The following is a 10,280-nucleotide window of genomic DNA, read 5'->3' as shown; positions in this document are numbered from 1 at the left end:
CAGTCTTAAAGGGTTGTGTCAGCTTCATGCACATTTTCAATGATGGCTGTTTGTCTTTTCCTGGTGTGGGCTAGGGAGGAGGTGCAAAAGTTCAGAGCCCGGGCAAAAGTGAGGGAGGTTGGCAGGCTTTGAGTCGCAGGCTCTGTGACCTCTCATCTTCACTATTTGCCCTCGTGCTGGGGAGTGGAATTTGGTTTATTCTCTGGGAAATGTCCTGGGGCTGACCCACAGCTACAGGTCAGCCTGAATTGGGGATTTAGTTCTAATAAAATCTTATTCTGAGAAGCAACCTCCTTCTAATTGTTATTTTCTGGTTGTTCGATCTAGAATTGTTGTGACCATATTAAAACCAAGCTTACCCATTGGCTTGCAATAAGGAGAGCTTTGAATGGGGATAGAGAGGTAAAAAGAAATGGAGAAAGATATTCATTAGGTAGAGCCAAATCACGGAGAGCATATGGCCCACCCCTCACTTTGTCTGGCTCTCAACAACGTTTCTGGTGCCCAGGCATTTCACAGTGGGAAACTCCCAGGTCGCATCCCAGCTCTGCTTGCTGTGTTAGTAGAACGACCCTGCCCAGATCAAACACTCTGAACCAGCGTCCTCAGTAAAGGGGAGACACTAATAGCGACCTCGGTGTTATCCTTAGGATTAGTTGAGAGCCTTTGTTCAATTTGGTAAGCCTTTTCTGAGTGCTGACCGTGTGATAGGAAAGAGGGATAAAGCAGCCCTTGTGCTGAAGGACCTCAGTGACCATCTGAAGGGTAAGTGCTGAACTGTGGACTGACAGTGGGGCCAAGAGAGAAGGGCGGTAGATTTGCAGAGAATCAAAAAAGATAGTCTCTATTACAGCAGTTAAAATGGATTACCCCACCCCTGTAACTCTCCACTACGTTGCCAGGTTTTACCTCTTCATAGCACTTGTTTTGTTTCAGTGCTACAGACAACCCTTCTGCATTAGACCACATTCTCTGACAGAGCCAGCCCAGGGCCTGGTTCCCTAGATCTCCTGCACCTGGAGTTCCTTTCTTCCTTTTCTCCCCTCCCCTCCCCTCCCCTCCCCTCCCCTCCCCCCCTCTTCCTTCCGTTTCTCCTCCTCCTTCTCCTCCTTTTTCTTCTTCTTCTTCATATTTTATTTGGATTTTAACTTAAGATAACTTCACAAAACATCTTAAGAATTTTTAGGGCTTCCCCTGCCCCTATGGAATGAAATTGTTTAAATAACACAGAAATTGCCCTTTCATTAAAGTGATGCTACTCAAAATGTGACCCGCAGGCATGAAATTCAAATTAACTGTGTTGCTAAACATGTTGTTTAGTTCAAGTGACTTTTTTTCGACCAGACAAAATGATATTATTTAAGAAGCTATTGCAACTGTTCTGGAAGACATAATGATAATAGTGGTACAAATAATGGATATAATAAATGTTCTCTACTATGGTATTTACAATGTTTTTAAATTGAAGGCAGTCAAATTATTCACTAACATGGAACTGATTAAAAAGTTATGATACATTTGCCCAATGAATATATAAAATATAATTCAAGTATTATAAATGATGTAGATCTATGTTTATATGGAAAATTATTCACATTTTTTAAGTGAAAAAAAGCAGATTACAAAATAGTTTGTATATTATTTAATCTGAGGGACCTAACTGCCTCATACCTCCATTTGTACATTTCCATGAGAAAATATATATCCTGAAATGCTAATAATGCTGGATTCTGGGTAACTAGGTTAAAGGTGTTCTTAACAAATATCATATCCCCTCCAAGCTATAACGACAACAATACAAAACAAACTGCCATATATATTTATCTCATCAGTTTTTAATAGGCCACACATATTTAATATTCATATAAATATGGCTATATCCATTTGTAAATATATGTCCCAATATCTGAAAGGTTCATTTTTCTCCAGAGGTTGTTTTCTCTGATATTTCCTGTAACCCCCAGGTTGACTTACTAAATTGAAAGGGGTCAGTTCTGGACACCATTAATACAATCAGCTGACTCTTATTTTTAGCATGACTTTCTTGATGAAGGAAGCAATACGTTGACTGACGTTTTAATGTAAACATTTATGTCTTTGCAGCCAGGAACAAACAGTTCCATAACTGACTACTTGAAGCATAAAGGGTAGATAAAACAAAGATGCAAAGCCACCTAGCCCTGCTGCTTTTTCAAATGTTAGATTAAAATTTTTCTTTTAATCTTTTCTATGGGTATTGACCTGTTTAGATTTTCTTCCTTTTCTTCAATCAATATTGGTAAGTTATATTTTACTAAGTAGCCATCAATTTCCTCTGTATTTCCAAATGTATTGCTAGAGTGTTGCATATTTTCTTACAGTTCTCTGTATCTCTTATCTATTTTGATTCTTAATGAGCAGATGGAAGAAGACGCAGTAAAAGAGACTGAGGAAGAATGATCGAAGAGATTAGAATTGAACCAGAAGAGCTGAGTATTATGCTAGGCACTGCAGAAGCAAAGATATGAAAGCCTCCAGGGACTTCATATTTTGTCTCTCTTAATTATCCTGAATTACTTTCATTACTAATTGCCGTTTGAAGAAGTAAGTGTATACCGCTGTTTCTTCTTATTATTAAATAGCCTAGATAGAGGCTGGCCAAGGGTTTTTCACATGTGCTATTGTTGTATATTTTGTTTTAATTTTTTTCAGTTCAAAAATATCTTAAGAAAAAACTCAAACAAGGAATTCGCTTTGCATTTAAAGGCTGACCCTGCAGTTTATATAGTAAAATCAGTACTTATTTATTACTAACTAGTATTAATAATGTCTAAGTTTACTTACTTCACTTACTTTTAACTTAAAAAACAATTTATCCATTAGTTAATCAAGATATTGCAATGACTCAAAGATAAAGTTGGTCCAATTTATATTTGTAAACACCTTGTTAGTCTTTAAGAGACATTTCATATCCCATTATTCCCATAAAGTATTCCTTGGCCACTCTCGCCTGAAGTGATCTCTATCCCTCCACTGATAGTCTCTTAGACTTTCCTTGTTTTTGATGACTTTGACAGTTTTGAGAAGTACTATTCAGGTATTTTGTAAAATGGCCTTCTATTGGGATTTACCTGATATTTTTCTCATAATTAGACTAGGGTTATAAGTTTCAAGGAATAAGATCACAGACACAAAATGATATTTTCATTATATTGTATCAAGTGTAGATACTACCAAAATGATTTTGACTATTAATGTTCTCCTTGGTCTTTTGGCTGAAGTGGTGTTTGTTAGATTTCTCCACAGTAAAGTCACTCTTCCCACACCTCCACCCCATTTATACTGTACTCTTTGGAAGAAAGTCACTATTCACAGCCCCTACTCAAGGAGTGGGGAATAATGTTCCATGTTCTTAAGGCTGGAGAACCTACATAAGTTATCTGGAATTCTGCACACGAGATTTGTCTCTTCTCCCCTTTTTATTTACTCAATCACATGTCCTTTTAGTCTTTATCAAATAACATAAAAACAATATTAAATATTATCCACAAGCTTTTAGCCCTCTGTTGGAAGGTGGGCATCCTAAGTGGTCTGCATGGCCCAGACTCCCAGAGCCAGCACTGTGGTTGGGGCATGGAGAACAAAGAGGCTTGACTTGCAGGAAGTTGACTCTAAGACAAATTTCAGTGAAGAACATTCCAAGAAAAAGGACACTTTTCAAAAGAAAATGCGTTTCAAATATCTAAACTGAAAACCAATGATCAGAAAAGTTAGGATGGAGATCTGAACCCACATAACCCAATAAGGTATCATCATCATCATCATCATCATCATCATCCTTGTTTGAATTTAATAATCGGAGAAATAAGTGCTTTACCCCAAATCCCCTGGAGCCTCTGCCTCCATATCCTGTGTTCCTCCACACTCTGTCCAGATTAGCTCTACCAGTTGTTGAAGATGCTCGTCTTGGCAGCAGTCAGCAGAACTGAGCTATCCGTTGCTTCTGCTTTTTGTTTGTCACCGATGCCTCGGGTCCGTTCCTGCTCCCTTCTGTACTGTGGGGATTCTCCTCAGGCTTGAGAATTCTGCCTCTGAAATTTCTTCTCCTTTTTCCTGGTGACCTGCAACATCTAGAAGCGTTGTATTGCAATAGTGAAATTTGCTATTGTCTTACTAGCTCAAGTTTGCCCCCATGGGGAGTCAATAAGCCCACATTTCTGGGACCTGTCACCTGGCCTTGTTGGCAGCCGCTGGGGAAGCTAGATTCTGTGTCCTGTGAGTTGGCACTTCATTGGAGTCTGGAAATGGTGAGAGAAGCCATAACTCCAGGTAGGTAGCAGGTGGTAAATCTGTGTGGGCCACACATAGTAGCTGAAGCAAAGCAAGCAGCTGAAGAGGCTGGTGAGGCTGAGAGATGAGGCCGATGCACATGAACAGCGTGTGGTGAGTGGGGATCTAAACCCAGACAACTTGGCTCCAGGACAGGGGCACTAGAGATCGATATGCTACAGACCTCTGACAGGCCTTTAGGTGTTTTCATTTTATGGTTAGGTGCAAATAGGACCACTCTTTCAAGTCTCACATGACAATACCCCCTCTGTTATCTTCCTAGTGAAATCCTATGCTTTTCTCAAGTCCTATTTGGATAACAAATTATCCAAATCTCAATCGCTCCTTCCTCTAAATTGTTTTTGTGCCTTGTACATGTTTCTGTTACTGCATATGTGGTATTTAGTGGTGCATGCCTGTCATACCAGGCTGTATGTTGACTGAAGGCAGGACCTTGCTGTGTTTTCACACACCATAGTTCAGGTCTGCCTAGAAAAGACATTCGATAAATGTCTGTTAGACTAAATGATACATGTTTTTACCCCTGAGTAAGCTCTTTGATTTTGAATTCTAAAATTTAGAATTGTTTTAGAATTATAAGAATATTGTTAACATAGTTACAGTCCCCATTCTTTTATTTCATACTTTGAATTATACTCCAGTACTACTTGATTTATTTTGTTGCGCAAATGTTCTACTTTTGACCATCGAAGCCTCCTTTATTTGGTTCCTTTGTTTTGCTTTGCTTTGCTTGTTTGTTTTAGCACTTCTTTACTGTCAACCTGTTCAGACACTCCAGGCTCATCTTCTATATCTCATGCCCTAGTCCTAGAATCAGCTATTTCTCCAAGGAACCCTAGTTCCTTTTATTGAAGAACAGCATTATAAACCAAGATCTGGGCACTCAGTGTGCTCAGTGTTACTGGAGTGTTGCTGCTTCCAAGACTTCTCAGCAGGCAGAGCAAAGAAATATATGGGTGCATACTAATTAGGGAGGTTCTTCTATAAAGCAGGGGTCCCCAATCCCCAGACCACAGACCGGTACCTGTCCATGTGGCTTGTTAGGAACTGGACTGCACAGCAGGCGGTGAGCGGTGGACGAGTGAGCGAAGCTTCATCTGTATTTGCAGCCGCTTTCCAGCACTAGCATCACCGCCTCAGCTCTACCTCAGATCATCAGGCATTAGATTCTCATAGGAGTGCAAACCCTACTGTGAACTGCACGTGTGAGGGATCTAGGTTGCATGCTCCTATGAGGATCTAATGCCTGATGATCTGAGATGGAGCTGAGGTGGTGCTACCACTGGAGAGCAGCTCCAAATACAGGTTGACATTTGCAGAATGGTTTGACTGCGCAGAGACCATAATAAATGAATTGCTTGCAGACTCATATAAAAACCCTATCAGTGAGTGACAACAGACAATTAAACTGCATCTGGTGGAAGGCTTTATAGTGGCAAATGAGTTGATGTACTTCAATTTAACGGCTGCATCTGGTGGCATCTGATTCTGCATTATGGTGAGTTGTGTAATAATTTCATTATATATTACAATGTAATAATAATAGAAATAAAGTGCACAATAAATGTAATGTGCTTGAATCATTCCAAAACCACCCCTATCCCCAGTCTGTGGAAAAATGATCTTTTATGAAACCAGTCCCTGGTGCCAAAAAGGTTGGGCATCACTGTTATAAATCACATTTTTAAACACTGGAGCATTTAGTCTTCTCTGGATATTCAGCCTCAGTCTCCTTTTGTTTTCTATTCCCCTTTGTGCCAGTCCTGACCAGTTTGTCCTGCATTCCGTCCTTGCTCTGTCCCTATGATCCCTAAAGGCTGCATTTTTTCAGGCTCCCATGCCAGCTGGCTTCTGGATGGGCTCTGCCAGAAGCAGGCGGAGGCGAGCACCTCCAGCAGCAGAGCTGTCTCTTCTGTGATTCCACCTCCTGCCAGACAGGCTCATTGTGGTTCTCCTGTCTTCCAGGCTCTGCTGACACCACCTCTGTCCTTTCTCCCTCCTGCCTAATAGGTACCAGTGACTTTTGATTGTGGTCTCCCTGCCCCCTGGTGGGCTTCTCAGGTTCTTCTACCACACATGTAACCATTTCTCTGAATACATTTCTTCTGTTTAAAATACTCAGTGCTCTCTACTTGACTGGTTGGACCTTGAGACAAGATTTGCGCATAGGTAATTTATTCATGAAGTGGCCCCAAGGAATGGGAATGGGATCCGGGCAAAGTAGAAACAAAGAGAGAATAAATCCAAGGCTGTATTATCAAATCAGTTGTTGCCGCGGGCAACTGGGACTTGATCCTGCTGGGGATTCTGAGTTGCTGGGAGGAATGACCCTCAAAATTGTTCACTCTGCCCTCAACTGCTCAAAGGTTGCCCAAAGGTGAGTAACTCCCTAGTACTTCTCTTCATTTTCACATATGTCAGAACTGCTCAATGGATGCTGCAGGTGGGCCATGGGTGGTGGCAGAGAAGTCCCTACCCCCATCCCAGTAGAAAGCTGGAGATTCAAAAGGCTGCTCAGGAGAGGGTATGATTGAATATACCTGCCTACCTGGTTGCCATAGAAATGATTATAGTTCTTTTAAAAAAATGGGCCAGGAGGAAATGAAGCAGGCACAGAAATGTCTGATACCTTCACTGCTATTCCTCATGGCTCTGTTCTAGGCCCTTTTCCTCTCCTTTGTCAGGCCTCCCGAGCAATCTTACACAAACCACACTGATGTGGAAGAATCGGTTTGATTTGTTCTTTGAAAATAATGTATAAGAACCACTGACTTTACTTGTGGAAATTCTCTTTTCAGGAAAGAAAGGCATTCAGATATTTTCCCTGACTAATGGAGAAAACATTTGTACACCTAAAACTGACTGGATTTTATTAACCAATGGCACCATAATAAAAAATTTTTTTAAATAAAATGGCAAAAAAAAAAAACTGGTTTGCACTGGTTGAATTATTTATAACCAAATTAGTGAGGTTATACTCAGCTGGTATTTATGACAAAGCTAGTGAGCAAATTCGACATTCTAGAAAAACCACAAAAGTGATAACTTTAAGTGAAAAAATACAAACTTTATCACAAACATTTTTATAGATGCAATTTTCTCTAACAAATGTGCATAGTTTCAAGATTACAACAGTTCTCTGAAGAGAATTATTGAGATTAAACTCTGACTCTGATATGGGTGCATTTTTAAGTACATGATGGCTAGGTACAGAATGAATACATATTTAACTTAAATATGGTAAGTAGGACATAAATATTCACTAGTGTTCTCCCGTATCACTCTAAACAGAGTAATTAGTTTGCATTCTCAAAGAAATTGTGTTCTTTTTTTTTTTTTTCACTCAAAAATCCTCATTAAGTGTCACTGAAACTTGTGGCATAAGATTCAACAATGGGGAGAGGATTCTGGGAATATGATAAAGTAGGAATCACCAGGAATCCGTCTCCCCACCTAGACAACAATTAAACTGGTGGAATCTGTGTGATGTGACTATTTTGGAACTCTGAAATCTATTGAAAGTTTGTAACTTCCAGCGGAAGTCTTGGGCAGTAATCGCAGTTAATTTTGGTCAATTTCATCTCTTAGCAAGGCAGCAGCAACCCACTTCCCACCCCTCAAAACCATGGGTAAGCACCTGTGCACATGTTCCTGAAGCAACTTGCACACAGCCTGTGGGAGCCAAGCTGGGCAAAAAGGACCCTGTTTTCCAAATATCAGGGATCTGTGCTCTGATCACTGATTGCTGCTTCTGATCACAGAGGTATAAGCAGAGGCAGGTGGCAGGTCCCATCCCTTCTAGCTGAAGTGACTGCTCAGAGTTTAAAGGTGAGCACTTTTTCTTACCATCTCTTCGTTTTTCTTGTTTTGGGAACCAGATATTAAAGACTAGGACTTTCAAAAGCATTTGCATATATAGTAGGTGACCACACAAGCTCAGGGTCAGAAGTGACCTAAGAAGTCCTTAAGTTTATGCCTCAGGCCGATCCTTGGCACATAGACAGTTTACAACAACAACAACAAACAAATAAATAATAAAGAAAAACAATAACACAAAATAGCAAACTCTAGGGAAGGGTGAAAATATGATTTCTAGAGTTACTACATTATCAGATTCAAATGTATAGTTAAAAAAAAAGTCACAAGGCATACAAAGAAATAGGAAAGTATGGCTCATACAAAAGGGGAACAAATCAATAGAAATGATCCCTGAAAAAGGCCTGATGGCAGACTTTCTAGACAAAGGCTTTAAAATAACTGTCTTAAAGATGTTCAAATAACTTTAAAAAGATTTAAAAGAAGTTGAGAAAAAGACATGTGAACAAAATAGAAGTATCAATATAAAGAGTTAGAAAACCTTTTAATAAAGAATGAAAAGAAAAGGAAGTCTGGAGCTGAAAGTACAGTAACTGAAAAAAAATTCACTAAAGGGATTCCAGGCAGAAGAATAAGCAAACTTGGACATAGGAAAATAGAAATTACTGAGTCTGAAGAATACATAGAAAAAGATTAAAGAAAGGCAAACAGAGCCCAAGGGATCCGTGGCACACCATAAAACAGACCAACATATGCATTGTGGGAGTCCTAGAAGAAGGAGAGGGAGAGAAGAGTGCAGAGAGAATATTTGAAAAAAAAAAAATGACTGAAAACTTCCCAAATTTGATGAAAGACATGAATATAAACATGAAAGAAGCTAAATGAATTCCAAATTAGATGAACTCAAAGAGACCTTCACCAAAACACATAATCAAACTTCCAAAAACAAAGACAAAGAATCCTGAAAGCAGCAAGAGAAAAATGACTTGTCACATCTTTATTAAACTTATGAGCAGATTTCTCATCAGAAACTTTGGAAGCCAGAAGACAATGGGCCAAAATATTCAAAGTGCTAAAGCAAACAAACAAAAATGCCACCTGTCAACCCAGAATCCTATATCCAGCAAACTGTCTTTAAAATGTGAGGAAGAAATTAGGACATTTTGAGATAAACAAAAGCTGATAGAGTTTGTTACCACTGGATTTGCCCTATAAGAGATGCTCAACGGGATCCTGCAATATAAAATGAAAGAATACTAAACAGTAACTTGGAGCTGTATGAAGAAATAAAGACCTCAATAAAGGTAAATATGTGAGCAATTATCAAAGGTAGCATTATTGTAAACAATAGTTTTTAACTCTGCTTGGTGTATTCTATGTGATTTAAGAAACTAATACATTAAGAAAATAATTATTAGTCTAAAAGCTAGCATTATTATAATTTTGATCTGTAATTCTATACTTTGTTTTCTACATAATTTAAGAGATTAATGTTTTTTAAAAAATTATTAGTTTATGTATTGGGGCAGAGAATGTATAAAGATATGATTTTGTGGCATCAACAACCAAAAGGGATAGGGATGGAGCTGTAAAAGAGCAGAGTTTTTTATGTTATTGAAATTAAGCTGCTGTAAATTCAAATTAGTGTTATAACTTTAGGATGTTAAATGTAATTTCCATGGTAACTACAAAGAAAATAGCTAAAGAATATACACAAAAGGAAATGAAAAAGAATTTAAATGTTTCAGTACAAAAAAACTAAACACGAAAGAAGACAGTAATGCAGGAAATGAGGACCAAAAACCTATAAGGCATATAGAAAACAAATAGCAAAAAGAGAAAAGTAAGGTGCTTTTTATCAGTAATTACTTTAAATATAAATGAATTAAACTCCAATCAGAATTCAGAGATTTGCAGAATGGATTTTAAATGTGATCCAACTGTATGTTGTCCACAAGAGGTTCACTTTAGGTCCAAAGATACAAATAGATTGAAAGTGACAGGATGGAAATAATAACCATGCAAATTATAACCAAAAAGAGAGCAGGAGTGTCTATACTAATAGCAGACGAAATAGAATTTAAATTTAAAAGTTTAAAAGAGGCAAAAAGGACATTTTGTAGTAATGGAAATTT

The sequence above is a fragment of the Rousettus aegyptiacus genome, unplaced genomic scaffold, assembly GCF_014176215.1.
Source record: "Rousettus aegyptiacus isolate mRouAeg1 unplaced genomic scaffold, mRouAeg1.p scaffold_m13_p_11, whole genome shotgun sequence".
Classification (NCBI taxonomy): Eukaryota; Metazoa; Chordata; class Mammalia; order Chiroptera; family Pteropodidae; genus Rousettus; species Rousettus aegyptiacus.
The sequence above is the reverse complement of the archived record's forward strand: the minus strand, read 5'-3'. Positions refer to the sequence as shown.